Raw genomic sequence first — 18,760 nt, 5'->3', positions numbered from 1 at the left:
TTAGTTCCTGCTATCAAGCACAATGTTCATCTGCCTTTATAGGTCTTGTTAGGTACTTATAAATTACTCTGTTAATAGTGACCACAGTAATTGTACTGTGTTTAAATAGAGCTGCTAAGTTACCAGATAAGAGAATTAGTTTGCTCACCTTTTTTATTTGAAAAACTTTGTTCATTTTATTTCAATCATTCTATTAATTGGAAAATAATTGGCATAGTTTCATTTTACATTGATTATATCATTAGAAACATCAGATTAAAGCCAATTAAAGGATTATAGGAAAATGAACTTAAAGTTAACATTAGTATGGAATTCAGAATTTCCAAATAATCTCAGTATGTCAAAAGCTAATGATGATCTAGGTATTTCATTATTGGTCTTCAGTTTAAAACAACTGCTAAAGGAATCATTTCTTTTTTATCTAGTCATTTGAGCTTCACTTTAATTATGGTCCTTGCCATGCAAATGGTACATAATCATTTTATTCATGCTTAATGGTTACTAGTACAACTATGCACTCACCATTCTAGATCCATCCTCTGCCTTTTCTAGATGGATTGTCAAATATCCCATAGGCAGAAGTATTATTGCATATGTGTTCTTAACCAGATGGTAAATGGACATACGTGGAATGCATCCATTTTATTTTCTGTAAAACCAAGTAGAAATTCACCTATGATGCTAAAACACAGATTGTATCCTCCTAAAGTTGACATTTATTCATATATTGTAAGGCACAGAAATTAATGTATGCACCCATTAAAAATCATTCGAACAAACCTTTGAAAAATGCACTTTCATATTTGAATACTTTTAGTGAAAAGGACAGTAAGATGTAAAATAATATTTTATAATGTTTTTAGTTTATAACGACTATTTCCAAATAAATGTCTTAGTAATTTACACTTAGACTATTGTCCTTCAGCTGTTAAATTCTTAAGCTAACAGCTCTAGATATCCTAACTTTTATGGGCATTTTTATTTGCAATGTATAATAGAATTAACAATAGCTTATATATGTAAATGTCAGAAAATAATAAATATAATATTATTTGATCATTTTTGGGTTTATGTATAACACCACAAGCTTATTTGTGTTTTATTATTCAAATGCCTGAACCCATTGTGCTATTTGAATTGGTGTACTCAATGTATATTTGAACCCACAATCATTTTCATGGGAAGATACAAATGAAGTTATTATATTTTTTGAGAAAGAACTTAGGTAGTGATTGCATGAAATGAGAAGAATTTCAAAATGTAAGTCTACTTACAATGATTCCTCTCTATTTTATTAGTTTTTTGAAGTATTGTGAAATCTATAACAGAAATCATCATGGATTTCTTAGTTGACTAACATAATGTTAATAGTAATTTTTAAACTTGATTACAAAATAAACATTCAGTTTTCTTGTAATTAACAATGGAAAGGGGGAATAGGCAATCAAATAAAAAATAGACTCGAGTGGAAAAGTAGGTAAAAAATGATTATTGGTCAAATTTCAATATTATTTTAAAATCTAAATTATTAAATTATAATTGCGATTACTTACAGTACTTTTCACAGTCTAAGTATTAGTAAACAGCTGTCTAGCAGTGCTGTTTATGGAGTAGCGTAAAAGACAACAAACAAAACAACAACAAAATAAACCCACCTGGTTAGTAAGGAGATATCCCATATCTTCATGTCCCATGAATCAGATTATAGCTGGTTATTAATTATATGTATTTAAACATAAACTAATAATAAAAGTTTAAGTAAACATCAAAGACAGTATCATGTTACTATCTTCCATTGTTTATTTGAATATTTGTTGTTTGTATAAAGACCCCCTTTTAGTAAGAAAAGCCCTAAAATTTCTAGTTAAATTAAAAATGACCAAGTTTGAAATCCCTTAGTAAGTTATTTACAATATTAAACAATTCTTATTTCAAATAATGTAGGATATTTAGGTCTATTGTGATACAGGAAAAGTTGCATTCCTGAATCAGCTTTAAGAAAACCATGCTGTTTTGAATTCAGAGACACTAGTTTCTTTCTTCTTGTGTTTCTGTTGTATTTTATGTCTTTTTTCCTATTCTCTTAGCAGTATAAGGATAGTGAGAAAAAAACTAGGTAGGTCTTAGGAGACCAAGCAGAAAATGGCACATATTACTATTCAATTCAATAAACCTGATGTGCCTAACTGCATGTGTGGATGGAGGATTCAGCCTCTTTGGGTGCAAAGGAAGTAAACAAATGCTGTGATGAATGCCAGACTCTCCTGGAGTCACCATATACCTTTGGCTATTTCTTAGAGAAATACTTCAACTGCCGTCAATTATATTTTAAGGAAATTGGTTAATAAATGTTGGAAAAGGAAAGGAAAAAAGAGACTTGGCAGGAGAATAAGTGCACAAAAAATAGATGAGCATTCATTTTTATATTCATTCCATTCATTTGGCATCTTTCTGTGTATGTGTGATGTGAGTGAGTGAGTATATGTGAATAGTGTGCATGTCCTTAATAGATGGCCACTTCATGACCAAACTTGGAATGTCCAGAGTGCTAGGCAAGAGCTTTTAAACCACTAAACCATCTTTCTGGCCTTAATATTAGGTTTTAAAGTGAGATGTCATTCTTTCTGGACTTCAGTGTCTTCTTTGTAAATTGTAAGGATTATATTGTAAAAAGAGGTTATGATATGAAAGAGAGCAAGGAAAGATATATAGGAGGTTAGGAATAGTAAACAATAAGGGGGAAGTAATGGAATTATAATTCAACAAAATATGAGAAATTAATTTTAAAATGTATGGGTTGTACTATGTATGTACTGAACAACTTTTCATGTGGTAGAATCTCTGTAGTATTCAATGATTTGTCTTAAAGAAAAACATGAATTAAATTGGAAGTTTGATATAATCATCTATCTATATATCATATACCTATATGATATCTAATAATGAATAATATCAATTATCTTTGGCTATCCTCTTACATGAATATAACTACAGGAGAATTAAATATGAAATTCTATAAACTATTAAAAGATATTGATTTAGAAAATGAAAACTATATTATCTATTGTTCAGGACATTGTAAGAAAAGATGAAAAGTTTGCACAGTATTTAAAATTGGCAAATAAGGTGGGCTCAGTACTACAAGAAAAGGAGGTAAATAGATGATAGAGATGGGTAGGTAATATAAAAGAAAATGTTAACCAGAGGAATAAATCATAAGTATCTCAGAGGTGCTTGAATATTGATGAGCTGAGCCTGGGAGTGCTTGATAAGGTCACAAATTTTTGTTGTAACTTTTACTGCTCATTTTTGGCCAAAAATTAAATGTTGAATTAATTTTACATATGCTTAAACAATTACCTGATTGTCTTAAAACATACAGTACTAACTATGATTAATATCATAATTCTTTTCCTATTATGGCATTCAGTGACAGACTTTCTTCAGAAACACAGCACAGTCTACCATCTGTCGAGTACAAAATCAACAAAATGTTAACAGTTGTAATTTTAGCTATATTAAAGCTTAGGTTGACCAAGAAAATATGTTTAAACATTTAGCTGTTTAATCATGTCTTATAATATGAAGTTTAGTGGGTATCTGGTATCAGAATCCTTGTATTTCCAACCTAGGTATCGTTAATATAAACATACATGCCTTGTTTTATTATTAAGCTTAGCATGTTTGTGCTTAAAGCACGCAGTGCATACTTTGTTCATCTGATAAACAAATGTAACACTTTTGTAAAGGTGATGGGCCTTTTAAATACACTGAGCCTCCTAATGAATGAATAGCTAATGTTGGCTTTTTCAGATTGTAAAAGGTAATGTTATGGAGATGTAGTCTTTGTTGTCCTCTACTGTGAAATAGCTTAAAAATATCATTTCCTTGTATATACAAACATGACTGCAGAATATAGAATAGATTTATCTTAATGCCTCTTACTGGTTATGAGTATGAATGCATGTAGAAGTTTTAGAATTTTGGACTTTTAATGTCTAAAAATTTCAGTAGGTTACTGGAGCTTACTTTAGTTTATATCACTATTTAGATCAGCAGTTCTCAACAACAGGCTGGCTACTTTCATAAAAACTCATATTTCTGATGATTTTAGGAACTAAGATACGACTCAGTAGCAAAATTACAGTGATGAAGCAGCAATGACAGTAATTTATGACTTGAGTTTACTACAACATAAGGAACTGTGTTAAAGGGTCACAAAATTACAAAGGTTGAGAATCAATGATTTAGAGAGAGATATTAGGTAAACTATAATAGTTTTAGTTTTAAATTTCCACAAGAAGTCCAGAGTTATGTTATTATAGGTAGGATGGATATTTTGAGTTATGAAACCTGGTGGGTTTTAGGTAATCAATTTATGACCTTGAAGATCCCTTTAAACTTCCCCTTTCCTTGCTATGATATTTGTGCTCTGCCATATTCCCCGGCCTTTGACAGACACATGGAGTAAAAGCCATGTCTAACCAATTAGAGGGGTGTTTTTAAAGCCACGAGCCAAGTTGATCTGTCATTTAAAAACACATAAGGAGACAAAACATAATTTATTCTGAGACCAAATATGAGTGCCATAGCAACATCCAAAATTTCAAGTTTCAATGAGTCAACAATTTCATGAGGTTTCATGGTAATAGAACATAGTCATAAAACACAATTTTTCCCATATATTGGTAGGTATAGCAGGTTTACCGGTTACAGAAGAATGGTGAAAACCTGTTATAAACCCTAGATGCTATCTGACAGAATGCTTAGCTCTCAAGTTGATGGAAACTAGATGTTGGTTTATGTATTCTGAATATTGTATGTAATCATCACAACAGCTGTTAGGTCACATACTACAGAAAGTAATAAATGATTATGAAGGGTCTACAGATCCCTTAAGATGGTTTGACTCTGGACTTGCAATTTAATCTAAACTCTCAACTTAAGTGAGCATTTGCAGTCACAGATTCCTCCAAGAATCCTCACTCACAAAAGTCATTCCCCTATATGCAAAGTAGATCAGGTCCTTTGATACATAGATTGAAAGCTAACAACAAATAAAAGTTCATTCTACCTTCAACACTACTGCAGGTTTACCTCATATCTTTGTCTGCTAGTTACTTTTCTGTGGGTCTCTTTTGCATCTGATTTGACATAACAGTTTTTTCTAAGGAAGGTTTCCCTGATTTTCCAAATTGCAGGTAAGCTGAGTCTGCTGTGAGAAAACACACATTAGGAGGCTTCTTTCTGGAATGTGTAGGATCCAATTATTTCTCGCATGTATCACACTAGCTAAGTTCTACTATTTATTTCACAAAAGTTCTGCTCAAGATTTCCTGTGGCCATATTTAAGAAGTACACTTTAAAGAGAAAAGTGAGGAGTAATGAAGACTGTTGGTGATTAAAGTAATATTACTTTTAAATTCTGTTGAAAACTCTGTCATTGTTTCAATACTCTTCTTACTGTGAGGTTATCTGACTTTCTAACTATTCAAAACTGCTGAAACTGTTCTGACAGATAAATATTAGAAACCACTTCCTAACAGATATACACAAACACACATTTCGCAAAAGGACATGAAGCATGGTTTTGCGATCTTTACAAATCACTATAGCAATAATCTTTTTGAGGACCAATTACTCAGATTTAAATGTACAGCATTTGTTTAGCCAAAGACAGCTATATCATCAAGGTATAGGGAGGGATCAGAAAATGGATGTATCATCTTTTTTAAATTTATTTATGTTCTAATATTTATAAATAAGAATAAAATATAATCACATGCTTAGTTATTTTTTCTTTGTGGCTCAGTGGTTAAATTTGCTAAATAAACTAAATTATATAGAAATTATTTTATACATTTAAACTTACTTTTTAGACTATTATAAACCTTTTAAGTTCTAATTACCAAATAATCTTTTTAATAATATAAACATACTTTGAAAATTTTTTATTTTTGCTCTCCATCAAAATATTGTGGTCATGTAAACCTTTAACTCTCATGGCTGTCTTTCAGTTAGAGGATTTATTAAACTCTATGAACATCAAAGATTGTCACCTAAATGATCCATCTAGAGTTATACTCTGACTTTTGTCTAGTGAATGGCATCAACTGAAGTTTTAGCATGTTTCAGAAATCAAGCACAGTTGCATATCAGAGTCAGATTTTAAAGTGTGGTTAATCTTCCCACTTATATGAGATAAAGCTTCTCTTGCTTCCTTTCTTATATTTCAAAAGATTTAATCACAAATCCACCTATTAATTATATATTTAAATTAGATGTTTTTCATTTATAATGTACCTACCTGCATCTCAGCATTGCTCATGCATGAAAATTATTTACATATAATAGAAAATGCAAGCCAAAATACATTTCAAGATCTATATAAGACTATGCAAAAAGCAAAAACTGTAGGAAAATAAAACTTTAATTGTTGTTGAATATACAAATATTTAACATGTATTTCAAGACATTTTTCATTCAAAAAAGTACAGAGTAACCTGAAGGAATATAATGAAGAAATTCTTCTAAAATTCTAGCTCTTCCAGAATTTTCTTGTATTAGTTTTCATTATCAAATGCTCTTATTTGCATAATACTTGATGGTATAGTGGTAAGTACCCCAGGCTGTATAGTAATGAGTGCTCTGGAGGTTTATAATTGGGATGAATGAATAGGTCTGCAAAAATGCAACATTATCTAAATACTTTTAAATGAATCTTTCATTAAAAATGTCTTTTGCTTATAAATTTGTTAATTTTCTAAATAATTAAATATAACATAAGAAGCACCTAACCAAATGAAAAACTGGCTCAATTAAATGTGTTCCAATTTCAGGAAGAGTGAACTTTATTTTATTTATGCTTTTTCACAGTGAATTTTAGATTATATTGCTTAAATTGTTTCTCTGATCTTCGATTGTCAACAGAGTGTGATCTGTGCTCTATTATCCACCAATTTCCATGGAGGAATCAGGAAAACAGTAGAGGGAGAGACAAAAAAGCAATAATGACTCAATGCAGGTCTCTTGTATGTCAATTCATCAACTATTTCATAGGCAGTGTTTGGCTGAGCTTCTAGAAGTTCACATGCTGGAGGCCTGGTACCCAGGAGAGCACTAAGTGAAGCTGCAGGAGATGAAACCGGTATGTAAAGCCATGGGTCAGTGAGTATTAACTCCTGACCTGGATTATACAACCTCTCCTGAAGACTACATCCTTCACATTTCAAGATGTTATTAGTTTGTCACATCACATGCTTTCCCCATGATGTGCTAAAAGCAAAGGGGCAGCTCAGTTTTGTGAGAAACTTCCAGAAATATGAGTCAAAACAACTTCTGTACTTGTAAGTTACTTGCCTCTAGAATGTCATTATAGTAACATGACTGTGACTTAGACACACATCAATGCCTGCAAATGTTTATACTTGTGTACATGCAAATAGTGTTAATAAGGTGGCAACTACTGACTGAACTTTTTATCTAGTCACACATGCAAATTAAAATGTCTTTACTCCTGTGAGGACACCCTTTGGATTTCTTTCTTTTGCAATTATTAATTTTTCCTTTGTTAATTGGTGAATTCTGAGACTCATGCATCTCTGTTAAAAACACCCCAGCCTATATTTCCACCTGTTTCTGTTGCATATGATAAACTGCACTGAGTAAAATAGGTTAATAATTGAATGCAAAATAATTTATAAGATTTCCAACTCTAACTTTGAATTCTGAATGAAAACACTGAATTTGAATTCAGAAAATGCAAGCTTCCTTTTGAAAATATTGAACAAATTTCACAGTAAATGTTCAAAATATTAAGGAAGGCTGTTGGGTCCCAGCCCCCACGGGGTCTCTGTAAATCGCTGGTCAGTTAACAAGTCCATCCTGTTTTCCAGTCTAAGTGCTTCCTATTTTCTAGTCCCCACCATGCCCCCCTGACCTCAACATCTAGCACAAGGAAAAAATGATCTCTTCTACCTGGGGTTTTCCCACTGTCCTGTAAGCCTGTATATAAGACTTCTCCCCATCTATGAGATTGAGGGAGAGATATAGAGATAGATAGAGAGAGAGAGAGAGAGAGAGAGAGAGAGAGAGAGAGAGAGAGCTCTAAGAACTTGCAATAAAGCTACAAAGGTATGGCAATACACACATGCATTCTCCTGGTAATAGAGGCATTAGACAAATTCTCTTAGCATAGTTGGACATCTTGTCTTTCATTTCCTGACACGTTGGACTTGTTCATGGCACAGACAACACAGAGATATTTTTATGTAGAACATAGAAAAATACACCCTGAACTGTGAGCAAAGTCCGTGAGCTATACTGATGTTGTAACTAGAAAAAGCTGGGGAGACTTGTAGACACATGATTCTCCTCTAGCTGACTCATAAGAGCTTTGTGTCATTACCTACCAATACCTGCTTTCAATTCATAAACTGTAATGACTTTTATGCTCTGTTTCTGAGAAAGGTTCTTGGTTACCTGATTCAAATATTGCACGGCACATATATGCATCAAAACATCACATAGCATCTCATTAGTGTGTAGAACTTTATGTTGTGATATACTAGCTAAAATACATTTAAATTAAAAGGTATGAATGGTAGAGCAGCTTACAATTATTGAGTGTTTTCTCTATTCATTAAAGTAAGTGCCACGTAAGATATCTATTTGAATCTTAAATTATTTGGTAAAAGCTACATGTGATGACGGTAGTAGGACTAGGGACAGTTATGGAGTTAGTATCCCATTAAGAAGCATGATGCAACCTGAAAATAAATTATTGATATCAATCAATTAAATAACTTTTTCTTACTGAATGTTAAATGGATGGGGCTAACAAACTAAATGTTTTTGATTCTACTTAAATCAAACCCTTAATTGTAGTCTCCAAAGAGCTAAAGTTAATGGAAAGAGATGAAAGTGTGGTGGGTATATGCTATTACACTCTTCTCAAGTTTCGTGTTTTCTAGATTTTTAAAGCTGTAGACCTCTGACCAAGTAAGAAATAATTCTTTCTCGAGTACTATGTTCTTAAAATAGGAAAAAAGAGGTTCTGTTGACATTACACAATATTAGATATGTATTAGTTGCAAGTGACCTCACCTATTGGAGTATCTTTTGATGTAAATTAAAATAATTTATTTTAATAACTTTAGTTTTAAAAACAACCATCTCAATACATAACTAGAAAACAGTAGAAATGATGATGGATAAGTACCATGGCTCTTCAATCTCCTGGAAGGGTAACTATTTTGTGAAATGACAATTGTTACGAAAATAAAAATGCTGTAGAGATAAAGAAAACTAAAGATTAGATATATATGCTCAAGAAGCCTTTTAATTTAATTCTTTGTACATTCAAATGGTAAATGTCATAGATGTGATATTCTTATATGTCATTTACCAATTTTACCTTTTAGGATCATAGAACTTAGTTTTTGATTTACAGATATTATCTGTTGGGCTTAATGTTTTCTTTTTTGCTTTAAATTAATACTCTGAGGATAATCAGGCATTCAGTACATAAAAGTAGACAAGGAAGAGAAAACAGTGTTGTTAAAAGAGCTATCCAAAGCTATATGAGTGTGTGGAGTTCCTGAACAATCCTGTATGTCAGGAATTAGTTGGAGATTTGTGAGTCCCAAGTAGTAGGTCAGCAGTGATTTGAGCAAATCCTGAATTAAAGAGAAACAATTTCAGATAAGACGGTGATCAGCTTAAAGCCCATTACCACTGGCTTAGTTTTTATAAGAGGAAAAAAATATTACAGATGATTCACAGTTTGGAAAATGCTCAGCCAGCGGCTGAAAGAGCAGAGAGCTGGACAAGAAAGACCATAACACAACTGAAATTATTGATATAAAACACACCAAATATCAGAATTATATTTTGAACATTTGGGGATTAGTGACTATTTCTGCTTCAATCAACTTGATCAAATGAAGATTTTAAATGATCAGATGAAGGAGGGGACCTAGTCAGGAAGTTAAATCAGTCACCTTGAGTCTTGATATTAAACACATAATTACTTGCTATCCCGGTTACTAATATATTATGAATAAGGAGATCTACCACTTAAGATGTTGTTATAATTAGAACCAGGGAGGGAATTGTGCCAGATAAAGAAATCAAGTAGAAAGAAAGACTTTTTTGAATGCATTTTCCAATGACATTTCATCATTACTCTATGTAGATTATGCCTCTTGGACCTACATTGTAAACAAACTGCCACCAAGCTCATGAAAGCTACGATGGTTTTCTCTCATAAAAGCAAAAGGAAAACAGTACCATTTGCTACTCTGTGAGTAGACAACACAGCCTGTACTCCTTTTTTCCTGGAGTATTTAGAACAGTATGGCAATGTTGACTGCCAGAAGAAATCAAACAACCAACATGAAGCAATACTGTAGCAAATATTAGAACATGAAAATTCAGCATCAGCTTAAACTGTAATTTATAAAATTAAGTATGAGAAAACTGTTTATATGCCCAGTTGATTCCCATTTATTTGTATTGTATTATATAGTGACACAGGTAATTACTACAGCATGCTATTAAAATACAGTCTATTCCATGACACGCTGTGGGAGCTTTAATAATTCTATCTTGGTCTGATGGGTCAAAAATGCATGTTTATTTTGCTCATCATTGCTGCAATGGGACAAAGGATGTTTTGACAAGAAAAACAGCATACATGTTACCTCCTTGAAAACAGGATGTTTTGAAGTGGATTTATTGTTCCTTGAACCTGAGGTACCTTCAGATAAAGACGTCTGTAAAAATGTTGCCTATTTCTTAGCTGAATATAAGCACTGAGGATATAAACATGGGGTGGCAATATTCCCTGAGTCCTCCAGTGTGCAAATCTTTGTCTTTTCTCTTTGTTTTTCCTTTAAACCTCACACCACACCTCAGATAGTGCTTGACAAGTCAGCTGGTTTCAACAATGCTCTTGAATCCTATTTTCACAAGTTCATTGGTAACAATAATTACATCTTATTTGATCCCTCTACAAAACAGAAGTTAAAAAGGTAATTTGCATGTGGGTGTTTCTCCTATAAATACAATCAAGTACCTTGCCTTGTATTAAGGCTGCCCAAGGCAACACAATAGGAGAATAGATTGGGGAGCAGAGTAAAGTTGGGAGGGACTTGGGGGCGAGGAGGGAGGGGAGACTTGTTTGGTATGTAAAATAAATATGATAAAATGTTAAATTAAAATATAATTAAATGTTTGGTTGTGAGCCTAGCCTTTAACAGCTGAGCTATCCCTCCAGCAGACTCCCTCGGCTAAGCACTGAGCTGAACTCAAGAAAGCCAGTAACAGAGAGGGAGGACCAATGATGACCAAAGGGATTAAGACTGGGCTGGTTTAACCCCCAGAAACAGCTGACCTGACAAGGGTTAACTCTTGAATCCCAGGCTGATGCCTGGGAATCCAGCATGGGACTGATCAAAACCCTCTGAATGGGGGTGCCAGTGAGGATGCCTAGGTAATTTATTGAGCCTTAGGCAGTAGATCAGTATTTATCCCGAGTATACACATAGACTTTGGACTCCCATCCAACAATGTTAGATGCACTCTCACCCTGAACTCTTGGGGGAGGGTCTAGGCCCTGCTCTGGATGAAATGACAGACTATGGACACCCCCATGGAGGGCCTCACCCTCCCTGGGGAAATGAGGGGATATGGGGGGATTTGGGGGAGGGCACAGGAGGAGGGGAGGGAAACGGAGAGGGACCTAGAACTGACTTGTGAAGCAAACTTGTTTCTAATCTAAATTTAAACTTAAAAATAAATAATAATAATAAAATATATTTAAAAAATCTCTGCAAATTATTTTTATTTAAATTAGAAAAAAAGCTTATTTTACATATCAACTCCAGTTGCCTCTCCCTCCCTTCCTCCCCAGCCCCATACTTATCCCCATCCCATCACCTTTTTGCTCCTCAGGGAGGGTGAGGCCTTCCATGGGGGATCTTGAAAATCTGTCATATCATTTGGAGCAGGGCCTAGACCTCCCATTTGTGTTGTGGCTGAGAGTATCCCCCTATGTCGAATGGGCTCCCAAAGTCCGTTCATATACTAGGGATAAATATCATGTTTAGGTATGCTCCCATTATCCCTGATTTCTCCAGGACCTTTATTCTGAAGGGGTGTTGGATGTTTTCAAAGGCTTTTTCGGCATTTATTGAGATGATCATGAGATTTTTCTTTTTCAGTTTTTTTTATATGGTGGGTTACATTGATGGATTTTTAGATGTTCAACCATCCCAGTGTCTCTGGGATGAGGTCTACTTCATTATAGTGGATTATTTTTCTGACGTGTTCTTGGATCTGATTTGCCAGTATTTTATTTAGTATTTTTGCATCAAGGTTGATGAGGGATATTATGTGTCTTTGTTACCAAGGTAATTGTAGCCTCTTAAAAAGAATTTGGCAATGTCCCTTCTGCTTCTTCTGTGTAGAACAGTTTGAGGAGTACTGGTATTTGAATTTCTGGTACAATTCTACACTAAAACCATCTGGCCCTGGGCTTCTTTTGTTTGAGAGACTTTTGATGAATGCTTCTATTTCATTAGGGGTTATAGGTCTATTTAAATTGCTTATCTGGTTTTGATTTAATTTTTGGTAAAGGATATCTGTCCAGAAAATTGTACATTTCCTTTAGATTTTCAATTTTTGTGGTGTACAGGTTTTCAAAGAATGACCTGATGATTCTCTGGTTTTCCTCAGTATCTGTTGTTATGTCCCCCATTTCAGTTCTGATTTTTTTTTTTTTTTGGTTTTTCGAGACAGGGTTTCTCTGTGGCTTTGGAGGCTGTCCTGGAACTAGCTCTGTAGACCAGACTGGCCTCGAACTCACAGAGATCCGCCTGCCTCTGCCTCCCGAGTGCTGGGATTAAAGGCGTGCGCCACCAACGCCCGGCTCTGATTTTTTTAATTTAGCATGATCTCTCTGCCTTTTGTTTAGTTTGAATAAAGGTTTCTCTATCTTGTTGATTTTCTCATAGAACCAACTCTTTGTTTCATTGTTCCTTTGTATTGATTTCTTTGTTTCTATGTTACTGATTTCAGCCCTCAATTTGATTATTTCTACTCCTCAGTGGTGAGTTTACTTCCTTTTCTTATATAGATTTTGCAATTGTGCTGTAAATTCTCTGTGTGCCTATTCTCTAGTTTCTTCATGTGGGCACTTAGTGCTTGAACTTTCCTCTTAGCACTGCTTTCAAATTGTCCCATAAGTTTGGGTATGTTGTGTCTTCATTCTCATTGAATTATAGGAAGTTTTAATTTTTAAAAATATTTTTCCTTGACCCAGGAACGGTGGATTTGCTCTTTGTTCAATTTCCATGAATTTGTGGGGTTACTGCAATTTGTGTTGTCGAATTCTAACTTAAAAGCCTGGTGATATGATAGGATACAATGGGTTATTCTAATTTTTTGTATCTGTTGAGGTTTGCCATGTTGACAAGTATGTGTTCAATTTTAGAGAAGGTTCCATATGACACTGGGAAGAAGGCATATTCTTTTGTCTTTGAATGGAATATTCTATAGATGTCTGTTAATACCAACCAGGTCATATCTTCTTTTAGTTCCTTTCTTGCTTTTATTAAATTTCTGTCTGGTAGTCCTGTGTCTTTTTATAGGCAAACCAGACCATTGACATTGAGGCATATTCATGATCATTGATTGCTAATTCTTGTTTGTTTGGGATTTGTTATTGTTCATGGTATTGTGTGCAAATTTCTCCACTTTTTTGGTGTTTGGTAAAGGTCTTTATTTGTCTATTATCTTTATTTTTGTGAGTGTAATTATCTTCCTTGGGTTGTAGTTTTCCTTCCAGTACTCTTTGTAGGGCTGGATTTGTGGATATGAATTGTTTAAATCTGGTTTTATCATGGAATATCTTGTTTTCTCCATCTATAGTGATTGAAAGCTTTGCTGGTATAGTAGTCTGGGCTGGCATTCATATTTCCTTAGCATTTGTAGAACATCTATCCATGACCTCCTTGCTTTCGGAGTTATCATTGAGAAGTAGGGTGTAATTCTGATTAGTCTTCCTTTATATGTTACTTGGCCTTTTTCCTTTGATGCTCTTAATACTTTTTATTTATTTTGTAAGTTTGATGTCTTGATTATTTTGTTGCGAGGGGACTTCTTTTTGTAGTCCACTCTATTTGGTGTTCTGGAAGCTTCTTGTAATTTCATAGGCATATCCTTCTTTCGGTTGGGGAAGTTTTCTCCTATGATTTTATTGAATATGTTTTCTGCACTCTTGAGCTGTATTTCCTCACCTTCTTCTATACCTGATATTCTTAGTTTTGGCCTTTTCACTGTGTTCCATATTTCCTGGATATTTTGTGTTAGAGAATTGCTGTGCTTCAGATTTCCTTTGGGTGATGACTGTCTTTCCTCAAGTGAGTCTTCAATACATGGGATTCTATCTTTCATCTCTTGTATTCTATTTGTTATACTTATATCTGTAGTTCCTGATTGTTTACCATCTTTTCTATTTCCAGCATCCCCTCATTTTATGTTTTCTATTGTTTCTATTTCAGCTTTCAAGCTTTGAACTGTTTGGATTGTTTCCTTTACTTGTTTGTTTTATTTTTCTTGGCTTTATTCTCATTTTTTAAGAGATTTATTTATTTCTTGAGTTTTTGAGTTGTTTTTTCCTCCATTTCTTTAAGAGATTTTTCTCATTTCCTCTTTGGGGTTTTCTTTCATGTTCATAAAGTCGTTTTTGAGGTTTTTCTTTTTGCTTAATCTGTGTTGGGATATTTAGGTCTTGCTGGTGTAGACTCCCAAGATTCTGGTGGTGTCATATTGGTCTTTCTGTTGTTGAGTTTAATTTTTTACTGTCATCTTCCCATTCCTTCTTTGAGTGGGTTCAGGTGGGGTCATCCCTCTCCTCTCATCTCTATGTGGGCATAGGTAGGGGAAGTCTTCAATGTGAGCAACTCTGGATGGTCTGTGCTCTCCTGGTGTTCTTCTCACTCAAGAGGGAAGAGTCAGGGATGCAAGACTCAAGTGGAGGGCAGAGGGCATGGGGGACAAGACTAAGGTGTGGTCAGACTCAGGGTGGTCTGTCCTGTCATCATGGGTCCACTACATGTGGATTAGAGCCAAGAATTTCCAAGAGTGGATGGGGGAGAGTTGGGTTCTAGCAGATACCATCCTAACCTCAAGTAGCGAGTGGAGGTTGTAGGGGGGCAAAGCCTGAGGTGTAGAAACACTAAGCTTGGTCCTTCCAGCCAAGGCAGGTCCATTACAGGAGTAACATACCCAGGAAGTTCCAAAGGAGGGGATGGGGATAATTGTGCCATAGTGGGAACCCACACTCATCTCAAGCAAAGGGTCTGCAAATTTTTAATATCAAGTTGTTAATGGTGTACGTGGAAGGTTTATAGACTAAATTTTTTAAGAAGTTGTTGAATTGATTTGTATTTTTGAAGGCTTATTTATTTTTGTTTTACATATGAGTGTCTTGCCTTTTTTGACTTTACACCATGTATACAACATGTCCACAGAAGTCAGAAGAGAACATTGATCACCTGGAATTAGAGTAACTAATTGTTGTAGGCACTATGTGGATTTTGAAAATCATATCACAATAGTTGACAAGAGTAGCCAGTGCTCTTTCTAACCCTCCAAATAAAAGTTTTTTAGCTTTATTATTCAGCTATTCTACAGACTATTGTTTCATAGATTTTGAGGTTAAAAGTGTTTAAATTTACACATACAAAAACTTACCTTCTCCACTCTTCTCACAACAAATATCAATAGGGATGATCTGTGTCCCTGAACCAGGATCTACCTCTCATTTGTTGCCCTTTCCTCAGAAAGCCTACCACAATGAAATCCATGTGTCAGGATGAAACTATCACATTCACATCATCTCTGGAAATACCCTCAGAGAGACACCCAGAGCTACAGTAATACACTGAGCAAAGTTAATATCAGTTGTCAACCTATGAGGTTTAAGAAAAATTTTCATAGCTTCATATTATAGTCATTAAAATAAAAATGCTCTCCAGTTGTGCCATTAACTTAATATACAGTAACCAATTAACAAAGGGAAAATGTAAAAGCACGTAAAGCACATTGACAAATATACACTAATTATTGAAAAAATTTTAGAAAGTGAAATTTTCTTAGATCAAGTGAAAAGTAATAGTAGGAACTAAAGGTGGGGAAAAACCATTTGAACGTGTCAGTCTGTCTGATTGCAGTAGCCAAGCATGGTGAAGTAAGGTTTCACAAGTTTCGGTTATGTTTGCAAAGATCTATGTGGAAAGAAGTGGCTGGTGGAATTGAATTCTGCTTTCAAAATAGAAATGAATTCATTTCTCAAAGGTGGCAAGAAAGCTGTTTGTCTTAATCTTAGTAGTAGGTAGGTAAAGAAGACAATATTCCTATGGATAGTAATTACAGTCATTCTGCAGGAATTTCTGCTTGAACTCGGGCTATATGCACTCTGTGAAACACTCTGCAGGGCATTTATTTCAAAGAGGGGTTTTGATAACAGCATCTCCTGGGCACTAGGGCATAGCAAGGAGCAAAAACACATTCTTTATCAACACACTGTAGTGTTAGGATCTGATAATCCTACTAAAACAGAATCTTATTAAATACAAATCCAACAAAAGAAGTCATTTTTCACATAGAGAACCCAAGTGAGAATACATAGATTAAGCGACAAAGTAGCCACACCAGTGGTTAGCCAATACAAGAGCTTAATATCACACATATATTGAAAGAATGAAAACCTGTAAATTAAATCAAGCAGATTTAAAATTTTACCAGTTACCCAGAACACACTAACATATTGCTTTAGTGGTGAAATGAGGTTCCCCCACTATGACTATTTCTCTAGAACATGCTAATGTGACTGAAACATACTATCAGAATGCATATTTTAATTATATATTTAAAACTATGAGAAATATTGGGGAACTTATGTGATAGATTAATCACAATTTTAAAATTTCTGAAATTTCACCTGTGTCAGAATCGAGAATGAAGGAATGGATAAAAAAATGAGCTTCATGATTCATGTCGAAGAGGCAATGCCAATTACTTATACCCTATTATACTGTGTTTTGTGGTTATCACTAGAAGATCAGAAAATCGTGATATTTTCACAGTCTGTGGTCTCATTGAATGTCACCTATATGACAAAACTTATTATATACTCAAATAATATTGTTACATTTTTCTCAGCTAGAAAAAAATAAAAATTTGATGGTAATCGGAAGTCTATGCTAGTAGAGAAACATTGTCTAATATAAGCATATAATAATTACTTTAAATACAATTACTGGTTTGAAACACATTTGTGTATTATTCAGACGTTTTGCATAACCAAGCGTTTTAATTTTTTATCTTTTTCATGACTGTCATTCTGTTTGATTTTTTCATTCTGTGGAAGATTTTACCCATTTTGTTCACTTGATTGAGATCCAGTTGTGTCAGATATTTCTTAAAGAGAACATTATTGGAAATTAAAGGCATAAAATGACTTAGTATGTATTTAACATCTGTAATATAATCAACACTAGTCTGCTGTATTCAATTAGATTTTAATAAAATATTGAATGAGCTATTATCCACCTTGTAAATATCAGTGATGGTTTGAGAAGTCAAATGACACTCTTTATTCATTAAGAGTATCAAATGTGTTGCAGATCTCACTATAGTCTAGTCTGGATTACTTAATAGAAAAAATTCTTGTGTTTATGAAGTTCACCACGACATAATATAAAATGGAGTCATGATTATAATTTTCTCCTGAAACCTCATTACAGCAGCATAACAGTCTCTTTTTTGTTTTCTTTATTTCAAATTTATAGAGACATTTTTGTGACAATAGGTATCTAAATTGTATATCTATATTATGGAACTACTAAAATGTATTCCTTTTATAGATGGAAGACCACTCTGAAGCAATTTTCATTTTCATGGAAAGACTGAAGTGAAATCACAGCAAGAAAATGAAAAATGCCATTTTTCTTTCACCTAAATTATGCAGTGGGTGTTGAGCACTCTGCAGATGTTTTTTATTGTGGCTTTAATGTGTTATTTGTGAAAATGGCTTACAGAAACATAAATGTGTACACTAAATCCAGGACACACTATATCACCTTTCACACTGACATCTTCTCTGAGAGATTTCCTGTGCAATTTTCGTTTTCAGTGATAGAATATAAAACAGAAAATGATAGATATCAGAAAGAGAAAGAAAAAGAAACAGAGAAGAGAACTTGGGAAAACAGGTAAAGATAGATACAAAGATAGGTAGGTAGGTAGATAGGTAGATAGATAGATAGATAGATAGATAGATAGATAGATAGATAGATAGATGGATAGATGGATAGTTGTGTTTTATTGAGTAGTGTATAAGAAATAACAATGTATAGAAGACTGCAGTGTGGTTGTGTTTTACAAATGCCGCAATGAGTGGCTGGGATGCTCATGAGTGGTTCCTAGAAAGTTTGTCAGCATCAACACAGCAGACATTTAGGGTGTGAGCAATTTTGTTGTTGTTATGGAATGTTTTTCCAGTCATTCCAGATCATAATTTTCATTCATGACCCATAGCTATTAGACACCAGTAATGCTCCAAAGTTGTATCAACTAAAATGTTTTCTAAAATTAGTACATATTTTTTAGGGGGCATTCTCAATTTTGAGAACCACTGACAATGTCATAATCTATATGCAGAAATGGGCATCATTGAAACTATGCAACTAAT

General features: G+C 34.0%; 1 protein-coding gene across 2 annotated transcripts in view; it reads left to right on the top strand.

The window, feature by feature from the left end:
* Fstl5 (follistatin like 5) overlaps positions 1 to 18,760 on the top strand; it is a 579,517-nt gene that overhangs the window by 229,672 nt on the left and 331,085 nt on the right. The window lies entirely within an intron of this gene.

Source organism: Mesocricetus auratus, unplaced genomic scaffold (assembly GCF_017639785.1).
Source record: "Mesocricetus auratus isolate SY011 unplaced genomic scaffold, BCM_Maur_2.0 Super-Scaffold_100009, whole genome shotgun sequence".
NCBI classification, from domain to species: domain Eukaryota; kingdom Metazoa; phylum Chordata; class Mammalia; order Rodentia; family Cricetidae; genus Mesocricetus; species Mesocricetus auratus.
This window is presented reverse-complemented; position numbering and strand designations above follow the sequence as displayed.